The 21,490-nt window shown below is 44.5% G+C and overlaps 1 long non-coding RNA gene and 1 gene segment (V, D, J or C); one reads left to right on the top strand and one right to left on the bottom strand.

Moving 5' to 3' along the window:
* LOC122216309 overlaps nt 1-21,490 on the top strand; it is an 82,297-nt gene that overhangs the window by 33,185 nt on the left and 27,622 nt on the right.
* The window catches only part of LOC122216312, a 72,610-nt gene that overhangs the window by 27,857 nt on the left and 23,263 nt on the right, over nt 1-21,490 (bottom strand). Inside the window, exon 2 of the long non-coding RNA XR_006200825.1 lies at nt 18,059-18,060. This is a non-coding gene — a long non-coding RNA (uncharacterized LOC122216312). The remainder of the gene's footprint in view (nt 1-18,058; nt 18,061-21,490) is intronic.

Raw genomic sequence — 21,490 nt, 5'->3', positions numbered from 1 at the left:
ATCTTATGCGTTTTTTTGTTTTGTTTTGTTTTGTTTTGTTTTTGCTTTTAAAAACATTTCTATGAAGGGCACTGATGTGACTAGGTCGGTTAAGGATCCAACTCCTGATTTCAGCTCAGGTCATGATCGTGTGTGGTCTGTGAGATCGGTTCCAAATTGGGCTCTGTGCTAATGGTGTGGAGCCTACTTGGGATTCTCTATCTTGCTCTTTCTCTCTCTGCCCCTCCTCGCCTTTGTCTCTCTCTCTCTCTGTCTCAAAATACATAAACATTTAAAAAAAAACAAACTTTTTTTTGTGAGTAGGCATCATAGATTAAATCTGACTACACAGAGGGAGATCTCACTTCGTATGTGACTAAACAGTGAAGAGAAGACACTCTCAAAATGGTTGGGACACATGAAAAACAGAAGGTTGCTGGCTGGATCACCTGACAGAAGTCACTTCTATAAAACCCTAGTGTGTTGCAGATTGCTGTCTCTTCTCCTTGGCTATTGTCAGTAAACACAGCAATTCGTTGAAATGTCATTTCCTTAGAGGTTATTTATTTACTTATTGTTAAAGTTTATTCATTTATTTATTTTGAGAGCGACAGAGACAGTGTGAGTGGGGGAGGAACAGAGACAGAGAGGGAGAGAGAGAGAGAGAGAGAGAGAGAGAGAGAGAGAGAGAATCCCAAGAGGCTCTGTGCTGGTAGTTCAGACGTGATGTGGGGCTCGAACTCACAAAACCCTGAGATCATGACCTGAGCCGAAACCGAGTCTGAGGCCTGACCGACTGAGCCACCCAGGAGCCCCAAGGTTATTTATTTTTTATGGAGGTGATCAACTAAGTCTTTCATTTGCCAACACATTGAATAGTTGAGTTCTTCTCGATTTCTCTCAACCTATCTGGGTACATTGTATCATTACCTTCCCCCAAGCACCACCCAGAATGGAGCCTAAGTTTGCTCATAGCTTGTGATTCATGAGTCTTTTATCCAACTTACTTGCTGGAATAGGAGTGGAAGGGAGAGCTGGGCTGCGGACCCTTTAAGGTGCTCCAGTTTGTCTCCATTTGACTCCATTCCATCTGGAATTCCCTTAATGATCAGTCACCTACATTACCTAATAAAGATTACAAACTCTTTCTGCCAATCACCTCTCTGTCCCTTCCACCTCTGTTTGTTTTCCTGCTCCCTCCAGCTTCAGGTGGGGATGCTCCGACATTTCACACGGGAAAATAATATCTGGGGTTCAGAGAATGCCTTGCCATGGGTCATTAGGTAAAAGCAACGGAAACTGGAGTAAAAGGACAAAATCTTCTCAATGATTGTTGTTGTTTTCAGTTGAACCCCATAAAAGCAGAAACCCGTGTAAAGTTTCTCTGCTCTCCCACAAAAGAGAACATACAAATAACTTTTGATCCTCCCTTTTCTCTCTCTTAATTGGACTTCATAAGCAGAAGCTTTAGAGGGAAAGGGGACTTGGAGATCTCTTCCAAGCAGAACTCATTCCTTTCCTGACGAGAACCTTTTTTGTTTACTTAGCATACTTTCTTTTAGATACAATACTTGCATTCCATATTTCATTTTTTTAATACACAAATACATCTGTGCTACCAAAAAGCGCTCCAAGTGAGGAAGGGACCTCAGGCAGCGCTGTCCCTCCAGGCAGTCCACAAGGAAGGAGGGCTAAAGAACCACAGTCCAGATCTCTGCTCTGGCGCCCTGGAGACTGTGGTAGAGCAGCCAGGCGAGGCCACCCGACCTCTGAAATGATGGCGACCTTACAGAATTCCTGACTTATGCCTGAGATAATGGAACATACATGTATTTGTCTCTGTGCCCCACCCCTGGCACAGAGGTCCTAACCCCCTTCTTATTTCCTAAGTGATAAGGGCACTAGGAGCAGGTCTTATTCTGGGAAGATGACTCTGAGTGGGCTCCTAGATGGGTGCTGCTCATCAGAAACACCGAACCATGATTAGAAGCATGGAATTTACAGCACCCTCCCCCATCCTCTAGAGAGAAGAGAGGGGCTGGACACAGAGATAATAACGGATCCTGTCAATGTGACCAAAGCCTCCATAAAATCCCAACAGTGCGGGGCTCCAAGAGCTCCCAGGTTGGTGAACGCATCCACCCTGGAAGGTGATGCACCCAAACCATGGGGACAGAAGCTGCTGCCCGCAGGACCTGCCTAGAGCTCACCTGTGTGTCTCTCCATCTAGCTGTTCATCTGTAACCTTTATCATATCCTTTACTAAACTTGGAAACATAGGTAGGTGTTCTCTGAGTTCCGTGAGCTGCTCTAGCAAATTAATCACCTCAGGGAGAGATGGTGGAACGGCACCCACCCCCATCCACGGCTGGTGAGCGGCAGGAGTTTCTTCTTCACCTACTGGTAGACGCTGAGACTCCTTATGGGCTGGTCCTTCTCAAGCTGGGTCTCCAACCCGCCTTGAGGAGCCACAGGCAGCTGCCGTAACAGGTGAAGTGCGGACACACAAGCTGCCCAAGAGCAGACCCGGACCCAGGAGGCTGTGCTCCTTGCGAGACTTCATCATGTATGTGCTTGGTGGCGTCTACACAGCAGGTCACACACAGCCACCTGGCTTTTATGGACTGGAGCGTCTCCACCACCGGGTGGTTATCGGTGCCCTGTGTCTGTGAGTTGTGACACCTTCCCCACAATGTGCAGGGGGCACTCTGCCTCCTCCCTAAACATTCACATAGGATGCACCTGGAACCAAATTTGAGGTCTTCCCTGAAACCAAGTTGAAAGTCATTTTTCTTGCCCATCACAAAGTTCAAAACTTGCCCTAATATATAAACAAAATGCTAGAGTGATGGCAAAAATAATATTATAAACTCTTCTTGCTTTCAATAAAAAGCAAAAATAAAAGTGAAAATGAGGCAACCTGAGAGGAAATTAGGAACCAATATTAAAGGGCCTGCTTCTCTGACAAGTGGATCAAAGAGGCATAAAAAAGGTACAGGATGAAGAGGAAGACATGATACCACAGACAAGGGTCTGGCCCATGGGTTCCAATTCGCGTCAACTCTGGAGAGCCGTCATAGCTCTGCACCTGCCTGCGGAGATGGCTTCGGCTTTTGTCCGCCTGCATCACAGCCCAACTTCCTCCTCTCCCCAGTCCTGCTTTCTCCCTCCGGAGATGTTCATCCCAAGAATATTCCCCAATCAGCATCCCATGTGCTAAATTCGATGTGAGTCTGCTGTCCAGGGAATAATGCCCGTGACCAAGGACGTCAGAGAGTGACACAGGCCAGAATGTCATAATGACCTTCATACACAAAAGGTGTTCATTTTCCAAAATGAGCAGGGGCAGAATATGGCAGAAATAGGGATCTGTGGCAATAGACAATTGATCACATGTTGTAGGATATTAAATCAATGTGTAGACACTTAGAGAATTTTGTCTCTCTTACTGGAAAACTCTAAGTCAGGTGGGCTGACACCTAAAAAGTCACTGCTTCTGACTCAGGTCCTCGACCTCAGCCAGTTCAACGTCTCAAGCTCACCGACTGAGGGCAAGGCCAGGTCTTGGAAGAAGGACCCTGAAGTGTTGACAGAGATATATTGAGCAAATTTTGCTTCCTTATTTTCTCTAAGGAACTATGAGCTCAGGGCTGAGCTCAGAATGTTCTTTCTCTGCACTGATGAGGGAGCTCTCTGCTCAGAGGAGACAAGGGGGAAGGCCATGCTCCAGTGGGTGGAGAAGGAAACATTTCTCTGTGCTTAGTGTTTAGTGTTTAGTGTTTGAGAAATTAGAAGGGACAAAACTGACGGTTCTAATGTAAATAGTTGTCTTAATGGTGCCAGAACTTTCTTCTGGAGTGTTGCATTGACAGGATATGCTACTGCTGTGAAATCTGCACTCAAATCATACCTCTCTTATTTATAGAATAGACAGTTTCAATACATCACATAAAGATCAAACAGATTAGTGTCCTCTTCAAGCATTCTTTCCTCTCTCTCGCTCACACTCTCTCAGTTGAATCAAACTTTCCTGTAGACAAAAAGCAAGCATACAAATAAAAAAAAAACAATCTATCTATCTCACACTCAAACAGTGGAAGATGGCACAAAAACAGACACATAGACCAATGGAATAGAATAGAAACCCCAGAACTCGACCCACAAATGTATGGCCAACCAATCTTTGACAAAGCAGGAAAGAAGACAGTCTTTCCAATGGAAAAAAGACAGTCTCTTTAACAAATGGTGCCGGGAGAACTGGACAGCAACATGCAGAAGGTTGAAACTAGACCACTTTCTCACACCATTCACAAAAATAAACTCAAAATGGATAAAGGACCTGAGTGTGAGACAAGAAACCATCCAAACCCTAGAGGAGAAAGCAGGAAAAGACCTCTCTGACCTCAGTCATAGCAATTTCTTACTTGACACATCCCCAAAGGCAAGGGAATTAAAAGCAAAAATGAACTACTGGGACCTCACGAAGATAAAAAGCTTCTGCACAGCAAAGGAAACAACCAACAAAACTAAAAGGCAACCAACAGAATGGGAAAAAATATTTGCAAATGACATATCGGACAAAGGGCTAGTATCCAAAATCTAGAAAGAGCTCACCAAACTCCACACCCGAAAAACAAATAATCCAGTGAAGAAATGGGCAGAAAACATGAATAGACACTTCTCTAAAGAAGACATCCAGATGGCCAACAGGCACATAAAAAGATGCTCAACGTTGCTCCTCATCAGGGAAATACAAATCAAAACCACACTCAGATATCACCTCATGCCAGTCAGAGTGGCCAAAATGAGCAAATCAGGAGACTATAGATGCTGGAGAGGATGTGGAGAAACGGGAACCCTCTTGCACTGTTGGTGGGAATGCAAATTGGTGCAGCCGCTCTGGAAAGCAGTGTGGATGTTCCTCAGAATATTAAAAATAGACCTACCCTATGACCCAGCAGTAGCACTGCTAGGAATTTACCCAAGGGATACAGGAGTGCTGATGCATAGGGGCACTTGTACCCCAATGTTTATAGCAGCATTCTCAACAATAGCCAAATTATGGAAAGAGCCTGTATGTCCAACAACTGATGAACGGCTAAAGAAATTGTGGTTTATATACACAACGGAGTACTATGTGGCAATGAGAAAGAATGAAATATGGCCCTTTGTAGCAAGGTGGATGGAACTGGAGAGTGTTACCCTAAGTGAAAAAAGCCATACAAAGACAGATACCATATGGTTTTACTCTTATGTGGATCCTGAGAAAGTTAACAGGAACCCATGGGAGAGGGGAAGAAAAAAAAAAGAGGTTAGAGTGGGAGAGAGCCAAAGCATAATAGACTCTTACAAACTGAGAACAAACTGAGGGTTGACGGGGGGTGGGAGGGAGGGGAGGGTGGGTGATGGGTATTGAGGAGGGCACTTTTTGGGATGAGCACTGGGTGTTGTATGGAAACCAATTTGACAATAAATTTCATATATTGAAAAAAATAAAAAACAAAACAAAAAAACACTGGAAGAATATTTTTTAAATGACAAGAAAGTCGTGGGATTTCATCAGACTTCTCAGAGCAGAAGTTCCAGCCCTCACGGGAGAGGCTTTGGGGTTCAGAATAAAAATTCCTACAGAGAGTAAAGAGTTCATAAAAGTAGAGAGATGACGAGGTGGCATATGGTCAAAGGAAACTTCTGTCTCACTTTTCCCTATTAGACTGTGGTGATTTGGGCCTCCCGAGGGAGTAGCATCCTTATAAGAATAACCTTCACAGGCAACGTAAGACATTGCAACCATTTCTCCACAGGACTCAGATGAATCTCAGGTATCTCGACAACATGTATTTCCTTATTTATTTATTCCAAGGAAAAAGAAAAAAAAGAAATTACCATATTGGGAAGTAATTCAGATTACGCAGGTAGAGCCAGGGATGTGAAGGTTCTAGATCACTGAAGCTCATAAGTGACCTGCTTCACATGGCTGAGACGTCACGCATAAAGTCAGAAGATCAACACATTCGTAGGTGTATGTGAGCTGCCTGTGACCAGAATATTTATCCGTGAGTTTGTCCTCTAGTGGGTGACAATTTGCAGTTACTTAGAAAAGGTGACCAGTTTCACGCAGGTCCCAAGAATCTACTCAACAGGCCTGAAACTGCAGAAGCTCCCTCTGCTGGATGGCTTGCATCAGTTCTCAGGCAAGAAAGCTCCCCTTTTATCAGAAAGAACTTGCACTGGAACTCAGAACACAGGCTTCTGTCTCTCATCTTAGCCAAGGCAGGAGGGGTTTGAGCTGTTCGGGTAGATAAAATGTATAGATCCAAGTCGACAGGATGTATAACAGCATCACACTCCCCACCCCGCACACTCTGGCCCCGGGATAATGAACGCACATGGTTACACCCACAAGACCTCTTCCCAAGGTACACAAATCCCACCCTGGCTTCCAGTGTCACGGATCCCAGTGAACACCCTGCGGCACTGAAACAAAACTGCAGTGAAAGCCACCTGGGTAAGTCCTTGCTCGTTTGGTGGATGGTGGCCAAGACTGAGATGCCTGGAGCCCTGTTCCCTACCCGGACCCCATGGAGATTCTTCTTACACCACTTACAAATGCTTATTCTTTGCACGAATGTGCAGTGACAAGCTTTGATGGGGTCCGTTTTATTGCCCAGGGTACGACGTAGTTTATAAACACACAGGACAGAAAGATTCTTCTTTGGAATTAGGAGCCCTCTTCCCTCAGTCTACAGGTAGTATAGGAAAATTTCAAAGCCTTTTCCTGATCAAGAAAGAATTCTCATCAGATTTCACGTTTTCTGGATATTTTCAGGCAAGAAATTTTGAGATAACCAAAACCAAACGGGAAAGGAAACTTTTAAAGTTTTCATGTTAAGCTTTGTAGGAAATAGTGATACTCTTTGAAATTCACGCATTCTAAAGACTTCTTTGTAAAACAAACATTTTCAAAACTGAAACACACAAAAAAGAAACATGATACATGAATAAGTTTCAGCGATTTTCCACACTTTGAGGTTTCATATATGATAATGTGGAATGTGATTCTTTTTTTTTTAGTATAGTTGACAGTGTTATATAATGTGATTCATAATCTAACACCCGTAATGAGTAGTTCTTCAAACTCATCTTAAGGTTTACAATATTGTGTTGTATTTTTCCTTTTTTTGTCGTTATTCTTTTCATTTTCAATTGCTTATCTTTCTAATTCATTCACTAGCAGGATTGATTAAGAGGGCTGGAATTGCCAAGAATAAAATTCAGGATTGCATTGGGTACCACTATAAAGATCAATGAAGAAAACACACAAAAGGGTAAATAAAATGTCAACTAGTATAATATGGGACACGGTCTATTATACTCTTACTTCTATGACAATATGTCATCAGCAACTGGGTCCCTCCAGAGTTCAGGCTTTCCTTTTTTTTTTTTTTTTTTTGAGAGAGAGAGAGAGAGAGAGCACACGCGAGTGGGGGAGAGGCATAAGGAGAGATAGGGAATCCCAAGCAGGATCCACACTCAGTGCAGAGCCCGCCGCAGGACTCAAGCCCACAACCCTGGGATCATGACCTGAGCCAAAGTCAAGACTCTGGCACTTAACTGACTGAGTCACCCAAGGGCCCCAGGGTTCACTCTGAATATCACTGTTACACAGTATCTCTTCAAACCTTGGTTTGAAAATCTTATTCCTGGAGGATTTCTAGAAGGTATTCACACTGACCTACGTTGTGTAATCATGTCCACAATTGTACGTATTCAGCTTTTTTTTTCAGTTCAGTATGATTTGGGGTTAATTTGCCTGATATCTAATAAAACCACAAACTCTATACTTTTGGTTTCTCCAGGATTTTGTTTATAGGACAGTGACTTTTGTTGTGTGATCATTTGAAGCTGACACAATTCTCACAAACGAGTCAATATGCCATACGTCAGGCTGACACAGTTAGAATCATCACATCATGTCCCTATTTAACGAAGGATGGTTGGTAAACTGATGCCCCCCAGTGGCTCTGAACCGTGCCCGATTCCACTGTGACTGTCCTGAAATGAAGATTCAAGAAAACGTCAGTCATGGGTACAAGTTATACCCAGACATTAAATAATTATCCCACGTTTTGCTATTCTCACATGCAGAATCTCTTTTTGAACTCATTGACTCATGGTTGTTGCTGCCTGACACAAACCAGTGCGAGACTTAGCTTCTCAGCACTAACAAGAGACCAGAGCCTCTGACAGAAACTGGTTATACATGATGAGAAAGTCTCTGTATAGGAAGGGATTTTATAAGCCTCAAAAAGAAAATGAAGGGGTGCCTGGGTGGCTCAGTTGGTTAAGCGTCTGACTTCAGCTCAGGTCACGATCTTGCCATTCCCAAGTTCGAACCCCACGTCGGGCTCTGTGCTGAGAGCTCAGAGGCTGGAGTCTGCTTCGGATTCTCTCTCTCTCTCTCTCTCTCTCTCTCTCTCTCTCTCTCTCTCTCTCAAAAGTAAATAAATATTTTTAAAAAAGAAAATGACAATAAAGTAAAATATTTCAAAACGAAACATTGTTCACTCTGTCCAATCTACTTAGAAAGTGCTTACCTTAAGAAATCTCTTTGATTTGGGGTGTGTATATTTCATATATACCATATGGTTTGTGTGTTATCTGTCTATACTATCTGTCTACTTAAATATCTAGGGGGAGACAGAGAAGTATGAGAGGATACACGCCACACAGTAACAAATGGTTACCACAAATTGCATACTCACTGCCTGAAGTATAAAATTCTTTCTCCTTTCCTAGTCTCCTAGGTAGGGCTCTTAGTTTTCTACCTGTGAGTGAGAGATTATTTTCTATATGTCAAGTTCTTTTTACTTTCGTCTTCTCATACAGTATAATTCCCGAGGTCCCAGGGTGAGTTAATTCATTATTTAATCATGATTAAATTATCTTAAACCATTAACCTGGAAACAGCAGATACCAGAGGCTCTAGAACTCTCTGCAGCTCATCCTGTCGTTTGGAGATACTCTGCCAATCAGCTGGATTGGGGTGACACTGTTTTGTCCCGGACATTAGCTGAGAGGAATCCAAGCAGGACGGCCATTCACCTGCCAGAAACTGACTCTGGACACTTAAGTCTACATCTTCAGGGTATCTGGAGCTTTCTCAGAACCGTGGGGCTATGGGCACCGTGTCCCCCCAGAGATCCTGACCTTCACAGTTAGATCCTTCTGCCCACTCAGGCAGTACGGAATTTGTCTGTTGGTTTTCCTCCCAACACAGAAGACATTTGCAGTTATTTTGCTCAAGGGAGAGGCACCTGTGCCCCCTGCCTTTGGCTCTTTCCACTCTGCCACACCCACCAGGGAATTTGCATCTTGTCCCCTGGGGAGGACCTTCCCTCTGACATAAAGGCCAGCTCTGACCTTCTCTTTACCTGTTAGGACTCATCAGTTCAGCTTCTCAAAATGAGGTTCCCTGCTCAGCTGCTGGGGCTGCTGATGCTCTGGATCCCAGGTGAGGGCAGAGGGGGGGGATGAGAAAGGAGAGCGGGGTGTGGAGGGAGAGCTCTGGGGGCGCTACTGCTCCCCACGTGTGTTCTGCCCACGGGTGGGACTGCTCTCCAGCAGGGGGATTTAATTTGGGGGCCTGGGAAATCAAGAAGAAACTGAAATGAACCAAGAGCAGTGCTTTAGTGAGATGCTGGAAAAGAAGAGGCCACTTTGTGCCTGCAATTCTTTGGAAACTGGATACATTTAGAGGATGAATCAAATCACCAAATATGATTTAGCCTTAAATACAAAAACATTTTAAATCATAAAAATGGCTTCTAAGGTTTCTGCATAACGTTGTGCTTCTCTCTCATTATTTTAGGATCCAGTGGGGATGTCGTGATGACGCAGAGCCCTCTGTCCCTGCCCATCACCCCTGGAGAGCCGGCCTCAATCTCCTGCAGGGCCAGTCAGAGCCTCCTGCACAGTAATGGAAACACCTATTTAAGTTGGTACCTGCAGAAGCCAGGCCAGTCTCCACGGCTCCTGATCTATAAGGTTTCCAACCGGGGCTCTGGGGTCCCAGACAGGTTCAGTGGCAGCGGGTCAGGGACAGATTTCACCCTGAGAATCAGCAGGGTGGAGGCTGATGACATCGGAGTTTATTACTGCTACCAAAGTACACATGCTCCTCGCACAGTGGTTCAGCCCCGAACACAAACCTTCTGTCTGGCGCGTCACCTCCCTCCACACGTGTGGCCTGAGTGGGGAGCAGACACAGCAGAGGCTCTCAGTGGCCCTACGAGGCAGACGCTGGAGAAGTCAGGGCATAACGTGCAGCTGCGGGCTCTGGACCATGTCGTGGCCCCTCAGCTGCGACAGCCCAGCGCGGCATGACCCGCACGGGAACGGAGGTGATCACAGTGCCTTCTGAGCAGTAAGACGAAAGGGAGAGCAGACCTGCACCCCGTCCAGACGCTCCCGGCTGTGTGCCTGGGTCAAGTACATTTCGTCACTGTAGGGTCAGCAATGGAGGCATATTGGTGACAACACAAGTTGAATACATTTTGGAGATAATAAATTTTGCCATATTTGGATATATTAGGATACAATAATATTTGGTATTGTTCAGCATTATTATTTTTATTTTCCCACTGTCTGAACTTCTACTTTACAAGTTACACTAACCCCTCTTTTACTATGTTCCTTAGACAGCATTACATACACACTATCCCCACAGCAAACGTGGCTGAGAATGATTAATAAAAGGATGTGATGTTCAAGCATCAAAATAGACTTTTGTAAACTCCTAGCGCATATACGCCCCTAATCCTATAAACAAGATGCGGTCTGTGTATACAATGGGATTTTACGAAGCAACAAAGAAGAATGGAATCTTGCCGTCTGTGACAGCATGGATGGACCACGAGGGTTTTATGCGATGTGAAATAAGCCAGACAGAGACTAACAAACACCATGGGATTTCATTTATATGTGACATCTAAAAAACAAAACCCACAAACCAACCAAACAAAAGCGTAACCGACCCATGAATACAGAGAACAATCTGGTCGTTGCCACAGGGGAAGGAGACAGGAGGGAAGGGCAAAATGGCCGAATGGGAGTGGAAGGTACAGGCTTCCAATCATGGGATGAATAAGGTTCACAGAGAATATGGTCATTGATATCGTAATAGCGGTGTAGGGAAACAGACAGTAGCTACACTCGTGGTGAGCTTAGCGTTGCATATGGACTTGTCACATCTCTATGTTGTACACCAGAAACCACTAGAACATTGAGTATCAACTACACTGCAGTAAAACAACAACAACTACACACACACACACGCATGGGCGCACACACAAAAGAACCTAATCCTAGAAGTTTTTATTTGTGTCTCAATTCCCTTTTTCCAAGAGAAAAATGGAGTTCTTGGAATTTCAGAGTGGGTTCTGAGCATTCAAAACAACCTAAAAGAGGCAGAGCAGAGAATGTACTTCATATAGCACAGGAAGGATGCAAAATGATACGAATTTTTTTTCCCAAAAGGTAACATGTTAAGACCACTTAGCCTAAATATTATTTTTGAAGCAACAAATTTGGTACTATAATGCCAACAAAGGTTTCATGCAATAGACAATGGCATTAGTTTTATAGGACATGGTCTTATCTGAAAATGAATCTGAATTGTATATTCCGTTGAAAATGTATAGATCAGGACGCCTGGGTGGCACATTCGGTTAACCCTCCGACTCTTGGTTGGGGCTCAGGTCATGACCTCAGGGTTCAGGAGATCGAGCCCTGCATCAGGCTCTGTGCTGACCTTTGGAGACTGCTTGGGAATCTCCCTCTCTCCCTCTCTCTCTGTCCCTCCCCTGCTCTCTCTCTCTCTCAAAATAAATAAACATTAAAAAAAATTTTAATTAAACTCAGATTTACACAAAACTATTTGTGTGAAGAGCTAAATCATTTTTAAACATGGTTCTATAAGCATCATCAGGTCTAGGTATATTAAAATTTATATTTCAAAATGATTCATCAGAAATGTATTGTAATGTTGTCATAAACTATAAAGTATTCCTCAAAGTTCAAGTGACAGTTGCAACAGCAAAAAATATTCCCTATCAGAATTAAAAATGATCAAAAGACATTTGTGGTCTTGGATTTGCCAAGAAAGACTCATGTCATTTTCAATCATATATGGAAATTGAATTTGCTAAAAGTACAAATTTTGATGCCATAATAAATGAAATTGCAGAAAAGCAATCCAGAAAAATCTTATAACCAGTCAAAATGTCACATTAATCAAGTATTATCATCTATTATATGTACATATTTGTTGTATTTATAAAATTATAACACACAAATATTATTTTTGCAAGTTTATCTGTAAACTTACTGCAGGTTTATTGCAATATTTGCAAGTTTATTCCCAGTATTATTTTGCAAGTTATAACACACAAATATTATTTTTGCTAATATTTATTTGTCTTTGTTTGCGGCAGTCCTGTATGTCCTCGCTGGCCACCAGAGCCAGGAGATCAAGGAGCACATCCCCTGGATGACAGCTGTATAAGCAGAGGCGCCAGACAAGTGCAGAGGCTCTTTCCAGGGAGACCCCAGGCACCTGGAGCTGGGCAGAGAGAGAATGGGAAGACAGTGCAAACAAGGGTTTCCCTGATTTCCAGCGAGGAATGCAGTCAGCCCCTAGATGTGTTCTATATTAGAAAGCCTAACCTTCGGGCAGCAGCTTTTAAGATATGAAAATAGGCTTCTCTGAGGGTAAAGCTGGCAGGTGGGCGTTTCTGCCTGCTCCCTCTGTGCTGAGCCCTGAGATCGGTTTCTTTGTTTACTGTTGTCTTGTGGGTCTCCTGCAAGCCCCGCTGGCTTCCAGATCACAGTGTTTTTGGTGGTGTGTGGGGGAGGGGGGTTTCCTCAGGTAGAAGTCTTACAAACTGGGGACCTAGATGTTGGGTCCAAACTCTTCACTCTTCAGGGAAAAGCAGGGAGTTACAAGTTCCCTCCCGATCGTATGTTATTGTATTGAGGGTGGAGTTTATGGCAAGAATGGGTCCCAGCTTTGTGCACCTGTTTCAATCTGGGTGTTTCCTGCTTACCCCCACGTGTAGGAGTCCCTCCTCTCGTTTCTGGATTTCTTGCAGTGAGAGTTGTCCCACGTGTAGCTGTAGATTCCCGGTGTCCCTGGGAGAAGGTGAGTTCAGGAGCCTCCTACACCACTGTCTTGGACCAGAACTTCTTTCTCTTTGCATGTTTAAGGTAGAAGTTTGGATCATTGATATTCAATGTTTCCTCTTTTTTATTTGAGCATACGTGATGCACAATGTGATACTATTTCAGGTGTACAACATACTGATTCAACAAGTTTATACATTATGCTATGCTCACAGCTGTCACCATACAATGCTATTACAATATCACTGACTATATGCTTTATGCTGTAAAAGTATTAAATAAGTAAATAAACATTTCCTGTTTCTGAATACAGGAATTTAATGCTATTAATTTCCTTCTAGGTATTGTTTAACAACATCCCACAAATTTTCATATGCTGTGCTTTTCTCATCATTTGGTGATACTTAGTATCATCTAATACTCACTTACCATTATTACAATTTATGATTCTACACATAAGTGATATAGAAAGGTATTGCTTCATATTTGAGGATTTTCTGAATAATTTATTGTAACTGCTTCTAACTTAATTATTTTGTTGCCAAAGAACATTTTCTGTCTGCTCTCCACACTTTTAAGTTTACTTAGACTGGTTTTACAGCACAGGGAATGGTTCATCTTGGTGCATGGTCCATGAACTGTACACCAGGATACACATTTTTCCACTTGTGCTAGACCGTTCTTTAGCAATTATTTCAAGTTGGTTGGTAATGTTGCTTACATCTTCTCTTCCCTAATAGTTTTAGTCTTGTTCTATCATGAGCTGAAAGAAGTGTGTTAGATATTTGACTACTTTTATGGAAATTGGCAAATACTACAAACCAGAATTTTATTTTTCTGGAGATCTGGTTGTCAGGCATTCACGAGCACAATAATGGTACAGTGTAGGCTATAATTGTTTCGTAATCGTTCTCTTTTTTCTGTTTCTACCACTGCTTTCTCATTGTTGGTGGTCCTAGGTCCTCTATCACATATAGTGACTCGAAATGATGCATAGAGCTGTCTGAATCACATACTTTCTGGCAGCCTTCCCTTAGATTCAGGCACCTCTTGCCAGTGAAAGTGAAAATCGCTCAGAGGGGACACTCGTATTCAGGCCTTGTGCCGAGAAAAGACGCCAGGGACAGCCAGGCCTTAATTAGACCAAACCAAAGGGTCCACAGTCCAGGATACTACCCCACCTGCTATCAATGAGTTTTATCATCTCAGGAGAGGAAGAAGGAAGAGTATACCAGGCACAGTATTGTAAGAAATTTGTCTGGGTGACTCAGTGGGTTAAGGGCCCAACTCTTGGTTTCCGCTCAGGTCATGACCTCCTGGTTCATGAGTTCGAGCACCGAGCCTGCTTGGGATGCTCTCTCTCTCACGCTCTCTCTGCCCCTCCCCTACTCACTCTCTCTCTCAAAATAGATAAATAAACTTTAAAAAAAAAAAAAAAAAGAAGAGCATCTCCAAAGCATTGTATGTTTAAGCAGGACGATGATCCTGGAGCTCCAGTGAGCCCAGATGATTTGTCAATGTAATTGAACACAATAATGAGTTACAGAAAAAACTAATTCAATCATATGGATAAATGATCGGAAGCTAGCTGATAAACTTTCACATATATTTCTAATTTTTAATTACGAAGTCTCTCAGTATACTAGGAATAGCAAGAGTTAGAATGCATATACCTTTTCAAACGGACTCATTTGTGAAAATAAAGAGCAGGTGCTCCGGATGAGAACACTGGAGCTGTATCAGGCAAAAAAGAAGACACAATTACCTCAGCCATGATTATGCAAAGAGAGAAAGTTAATACACAAAATGAGAAAAAGGTAATATACGAAATAAATTCACCTCCACACTAAAGAATGAAAGCATCCATGGAAATAGGTGCTAGGAGGCTGTGAGCCTGCTTCACTGTGCAGGCCTCCAGGGGCACAGCCCAGGCTTCCTCCAAACACGTCAGCTGTCTCCCTTCTTCTTTTCCCCCATAGCTCATAGTATCTATTCTAGGGAACGTATCGAACCAGAACTGGTATTTCACACCCATCTCCAGAAGATGGTTTTAACATATTCATATTAAAGCTTAAAACTTAGATGGCCATCTAACTTTTCTTCTCATTCTTGGAAGGTGCATCCTTGAAAGTGGGTGATGGATGGGCACTGAGGAGGGCACTTGTTGGGATGTGCACTGGGTGTTGTGTCTAAGCGATGAATCACGGGGATCTACCCCCAAAACCAAGAGCACACCATATACGTTGTATGTGAGCCAGCTTGACAAGAAATTATATTAAAAAAAAAAAAAAAAAAAAGAAGGTGCCTCCTCACTTCCAGTTACAAACTCTTAAACCTTGTGGACAAAAGAGGATCAGAAAAATTAGAGATGCTTTCTTCTTACAAACACGCTTGAGGAGCTCCTCTGGGACTGGATGTGAATCCTGCGTCCGATGAGAACCCCCAGTTGGCACTGGGCCCTACAGGGGCCCTGGTTCTGCGGCTGCAGCCAGACCCGCCCAACCCCTCACTGATTTGCATGTTTCCCCCAGAGAATCCACATTTCTGCTCTTCAGGATCCCCATAAATAGGCTGCTCAGTGAGTCGGGGCAAAAAAAGAACCTGAGGCAGGCCCTGGATTGAACATGGGGGTCCTGACCCAGCTCCTCTGCCTCCTGCTGGCCTGCCTCCCAGGTGAGGAGGGCGGCGCAGGGGACATCCCCGAGATGGTGGCCGTTCTCTCCTCCTGACTGGGGGGTCTCCCCAGGGCTCCGTGGATCTCTGACCCGGGATCTCCCCTCCCCGCGGAGACCCAGGTGCTCTCAGCTTAGGAGACCAGGACGCCAGAACCTTCTGGGAGGGAATGGAGTGGGATCTCGTAAACAACCGTGACTTTGTGTTTTGTTTCCTTGCCAGTTGCCGGCGGGACCGCTGAGTTGACTCAGTCTCCCACCCATCTCTCTGTGTCCCTGAGAGACAGCGTGTCCATCATCTGCAGGGCCAACGAGAGCGTTAGTGATTACTTAAGCTGGTATCAGCAGAAACCAGGCCAGCCTCCCAAGCTTATCATCTATGATGCCGATAACCTAGAGTCTGGAGTCTCAGACCGCTTCTCTGGGATTCAGTCTGGCACAGAATTCATCCTCAAAATCAGCACAGTCGAGGCTGATGACACCGCCGCTTATTACTGCCAGCAGGGTTATGCGCTTCCTCCCACGGTGCTGCAGCCCCGAGCATAAACCCTCCTCCCAGGCTGGGGCTGCTCCTGCGGCGACGGTTGTCAGGTGGTCAGGGTTCCAGCAGCTGCACTGTGCCCTGCGGTCTGTTGGTCGGGGCAGGGCGTGCTCTGGGGAAGGGCTTGCGGGGCTCAAGGGTGATGGCCTGCAAGGGACTTTGTCCTTCCAAAGCTTTCTTTCTTGACACCCCCAAACCCTCAAACCTTCAATTAATCTAATATTGAGATCTCTAGGGGAGCCTGCAAAGAAATTTGTCCATGGTCCATGGTCTTTGAATCCCACCTCTGAGATCCACTCTGAGAACTGGGGGGGGAGCCTATATCCAAGAAAATGCTACTACCACTACTAAACAGCAATAACTACACAGTCTATTGCCATTTGCTGAAGTCTTGAAGACCTGCTATGCGTTCAACGATGCACTAAGGCCTTACCCATCTCGAGGAATCAGTCGCACAATAATCCTCTAGAGATGAGAAATCAGAGGAGCTCAGGGCTCAGGTACCAGTGCTTGTAGGGAAGAAGATGGAAAAAACAATCTGATCCTTGAGTCTGTAATGCCTACTCATTGGTGAACTCATTCATTTAAAAAATAAAGTGCATTTGCTGTGTATAACGTGAATTTAAAGCGTACACCTGGATGAACGTGACCATATGCATCCCCCCTTGCACGAGGACTCAGATAGACAGAGACGGTCTCCAGCGTCACACTCTTCCCTCATGCTCTGTCCGGTCAATTCCATGCTCCGTTCCCCCCTCCCCCCCCCCCCCCCCCCCCCGCCACCAGAGGCCACCACCACCTTTCTGTTTCCTAACCGTGTAGAGCAGACTTCCCCTGTTCTTGTACTTCATACAAATGGAATCATAAGGTACGTCCTTTCTGGTGTCTTGCTTCGTTGGCCCCAACACGTTCTTTGAACTTCCTCTATGTTGTTAGCGGGGCAGTAACTTGTTCCTTCTCACTGCAGAATAGTTTGTTGTTACAAGAATACGTCACGATGGCTGCATTTTTCAATTAATGAATTGTTTCAGATTTCAATGGGTTATCAACACAGTTGTGAAGAACACTCTTTCAAAGTCTGGTGGATTTATGCACTCACTTCCCATGGGTGTGTTCCTAGGCATGGAAGCGCTGAGTCACAGCGTTAGCCTAAGGTTGGTTTTGGTAGATACTATGAAACAACTTTCTGAAACGGGGGAACGTCTTTACGCTCCACCGACCATGTATAACATTTCCACTTGCTGTAGATCCTTTCCCAATAGTTGCTATTGTCAGACTTTTTATTATATCCATATTGGTGGATCCTGAAGGAGTATTGTTAAAATTTACATCTCCTTGATGACTAATGATTGTAAGTAACTTACCCTATTTACTACTGAGTTGCTATTTAGATAGTTTGTTTCTTGGGCAGTGCCTGTTCTAGTCAGACACACACATAGTTGGGTCTTTTTTGGAGAGTACTTTGTATTCTGAAAATGAATCTTTTGTCAGAAATGTGCATGAGAATATCTTCTCCCATCTTACGGTTTCTCTATTTACTTCCTTAATGATACATTTGAAAAGCAATTATTAACTCTAATGAGACCTAATCTTTTTTCATTTCTTTCTCCTGCCATTTGGTGTGGAGGCAGGTGGGTCTGTGTAACAGATCTGATGTCTATTTTGCTCCCTCTTGTTAGTAAACGGCTTCATGCGTGGCTCAGAATGTCTGAAACTTGCTTGCACTGTTTTCTGGTCATCAGATTGAGGGGAGGTAGCTTATCCTCACCAACATACCTCTCGGTGCCTATGGATATAACCACAAATGATAATAATTTCTTAGTTGTGCACGCCTGGATTGACATTGGTCCATTCACCCAGGGGATATTGGCATGAGATGCCTCCAATGACATGTGTTCACTGATTTAATGGGAATGGACAGAGAGGCGGGCCTGTGGTGAGCTGCTTAGATTCCCCTTCATGATAAAGGATTGCTGCAGGTGCTGTGAGGGCTTCCTGCAGGCCACCCTCCATTGTTCGCCCTCTGAGGAGATCACCTTGGCTGAAGAAGACCACCTAGCCTAAGGTTACACTTCTTTTCCAGGAAAGACAATAACTACTCGACGCAAGGGTACAAAGGCCCAGCCCTCTTACGCCAATCCAAATCAATTCTGTAGAGCCACTGCCTCTCTAGACCTCCCTATGGGGTTGGCAGTGGCTTTTCTCGAGACTACGTCACAGCTCAATTTCTCTCTGTCCAATCCTGCTTCCTGTCTCTCCTTTCCAGGGATGCTCATCTCAAGAACACTCTTTAATAAACAGTCTAAACTCTCTCTCTCAGAGTTGGTTTCTCAGGGAATCTTGGGATTCCTATGGGGAATGGATTTCCCATTGTCGCCCTGTGACAAATGGAATCAGGGAGCAGCACAGGCCGGGTTGTAGTGATAACCTTCACAGGTAACGTGTGTATAATTACCAAAAGGGACAGCAGGTGCCGAGTGACGTCAGAAGTAGGGATCTGTAGCAGAGACTAATCGACCATGGGTTATTGGGGATTAAATTGATGTGTAGACCCTTGGAGAATTTCATGCATATGACTGGAAAACTCTAGGTCAGGTGAGCTGAAGCCCGCACTCACATCTTCTGACTCAGTCCCTGGATCTAAGCCAGTTCATGTGCCAGAGAGCACTGCTTGAAGCTGAGGCCACATCGTCTTGAGAAACAACCCTGAAATTTAGCCACAGATGTTTGGAGAACATTTGCTTCAATATTTTCTGAGAGGAACTCAGGACAATTTCCTCAAAGCAAATGTGAACTAGAGAAAGGAAAATACCCACATTTTCCCAGCCATGTAAGGTCTCCAAGTTTGTCTAATATTTAAGTGTCAATATGAATTTTCATAAAAGCCAGTTGGTTATCAGAGGGACACCTGGGTAGCTCAGTTGGTTAAGTGTTGACTTCGGCTCAGGTCATAGTCTCACGGTCCATGAGCTTGGGCCCTGCATCAGGCTCTGTGCTGACAGCTCGGAGCCTGGAGCCTGTTTCAGATTGTCTCCCTCCCTCCCTGCCCCTCTCCTGCTCGTGCTCTGTCTCTCTCTCTCAAAATTAAGTAAAAACTTTTTAAAAATTATAAAAAATATTACATCTTCATAAGAAACTGATTTTCCTGGGGTGCCTGGGTTGCTCCGATGGTTGAGTGCCCAACTCTTGATCTCAGGTCAGGTCATGATTCTAAGTTGTGGGATTGAGCCCCTGTCCAGCTCCAGGCTGAGCATGAAGGCTGCTTGGGATTCTCCTCCCTTTCTCTTTTTCTCTTTCTCTTTTTCTTCCTCTCTCTCTCTCTCTCTCTCCCTCCCTCTGCCCTTCTCCCCCACTCATGCACTCTCTCTCTCTCCAAAAAAAAAAAAAAAAATTAAAAAAAAAGAAAGAAACTGATCTTTGTCATTTTCTCAAAGCATGATGCTTTCAGTGTATCTTTCTTATTTTCTTCCCTAAACGGACATCAGGGCAGACACAATACTCACACAGTCTCCAACAACTTTTTGTAGTTAGTTTGTTTGTTTATTTTTGAAAGAGAGAGAGAGCACAAGTGGGGGGGGGGGGGAGGGCAGAAAGAGAGAGAGAGAGAGAGAGAGAGAGAGAGAGAGAGAGAATATCCCAAGTAGGCTTCATGCTCAGCATGGAGCTGGACACAGGGCTCAATCGACCTGAGCCGAAATCAAGAATCAGACGCTTAACCGACTGAGCCACCCAGGTGCCCCGTGGTCTCCCACATTTGTCAATGGCTCCAGGAAACAGAGTCACCATCAACGGCAAAGCCGGCCGAGCCAAAACATTGATGATGATGTACACGGGCATCAACACAAACCAGGACAAGCTCCTACACTTATTCTTAAATGTGTTTCCACTCTTATCTCTGAGATTTCATCCTGGTTCAGTGGCAGTGGGTATAGAACAGACTTATCCTGAGAGCTGATAAGGTGAAATCTGAAGATGTTGCATATTATTTCTGTCAACGAGATGATCACGCACCTCTCACGGTGATATACTCTGTTACAAAAACCTCCGAAGCCATCAGTGGGACGGCCTTGGCTGCCAGTGAGAATGTTCAGTATGTGGAACTCTGTGACCCATTGGTACCTGCAAAGTTCCGGTATGCGAATGCACATTTGCCTCCTTCCTCTGTTTGCCAGGCTGGACCTGACACACTTGATAAGGGAGAGACTATTACAACTTTCCACGACATTGTCCAGCTGAGCCGATGATCTCATGTTGAAGCAGAGAAAAATTCACGTGGCTGTGTCCCTGTCTTCTGCCACACCTATCGTTTCCACCCCGCAAAAAGTCAAAGGCACCAATGGATCCAGGTTAGGTTCCGAATTGCAGCAGTGAATGCAATCTTCCCTCTCTCTCTAAGCACACTCACACTTATCCACACGCTCATTTAAACTCTTCCCTAACGGGCGCCTGGGTTGCCAGTCGGTTGAGCGTCCAGCTTCCGCTCAGGTCATGATCTCATAGTTGGTGAGTTTGAGCCCCACATCGCACTCTCTGCTGTCAGTGCGGAGCCTGCTTCAGATCTTCTGTCTCCCTCTCTCTGCTCCTTACCCCTCTCTCTCTCTCTTTCTCTCTCTCTCTCTGTCTCTCCTGGTTTGCTCTTGCTATGATGACCACTAGAATGTCCATTATTATTATTTCTTAGATCTTTGTTCCTTTTGGAAACAGTTCAGTTCCATAATTCCAAGATTAAACAGCTATCCCCTACATCCTCCCCGAATACTATCATCTGCTGACTGGGCTTAACGCCTTTGTGCCGCTGCCTAAATTTCATCTGAAATCCCAAATACTTTTCCAAACCTGAAGGCTACATACATAAACATCAAAGAGATTACCTTAAATTTGTGAACTCCGAGTACCTGGGAGCCACAGATCTGTGTACCTTCTCCCTCTAGCATGGGGACAATGCTATTTCATCGAGGATCGGTTGCTTAAAGGCACTTTGCTTGGATCTGATGAGAAAGCAATAAGAGCACCAAAGTAATACCCATGTGTTGACCCCATCATTCCCAGCCTATGGCGGCTTTCATGCTATCGTACCATTACAGGCCACTACCAGGAAAAGCTTCGTGTGTGACTA

Source organism: Panthera leo, chromosome A3, assembly GCF_018350215.1.
Source record: "Panthera leo isolate Ple1 chromosome A3, P.leo_Ple1_pat1.1, whole genome shotgun sequence".
Lineage (NCBI taxonomy): Eukaryota > Metazoa > Chordata > Mammalia > Carnivora > Felidae > Panthera > Panthera leo.
Note: the sequence above shows the minus strand (reverse complement) of the source record. Positions and strands in the feature narration are given on the sequence as shown.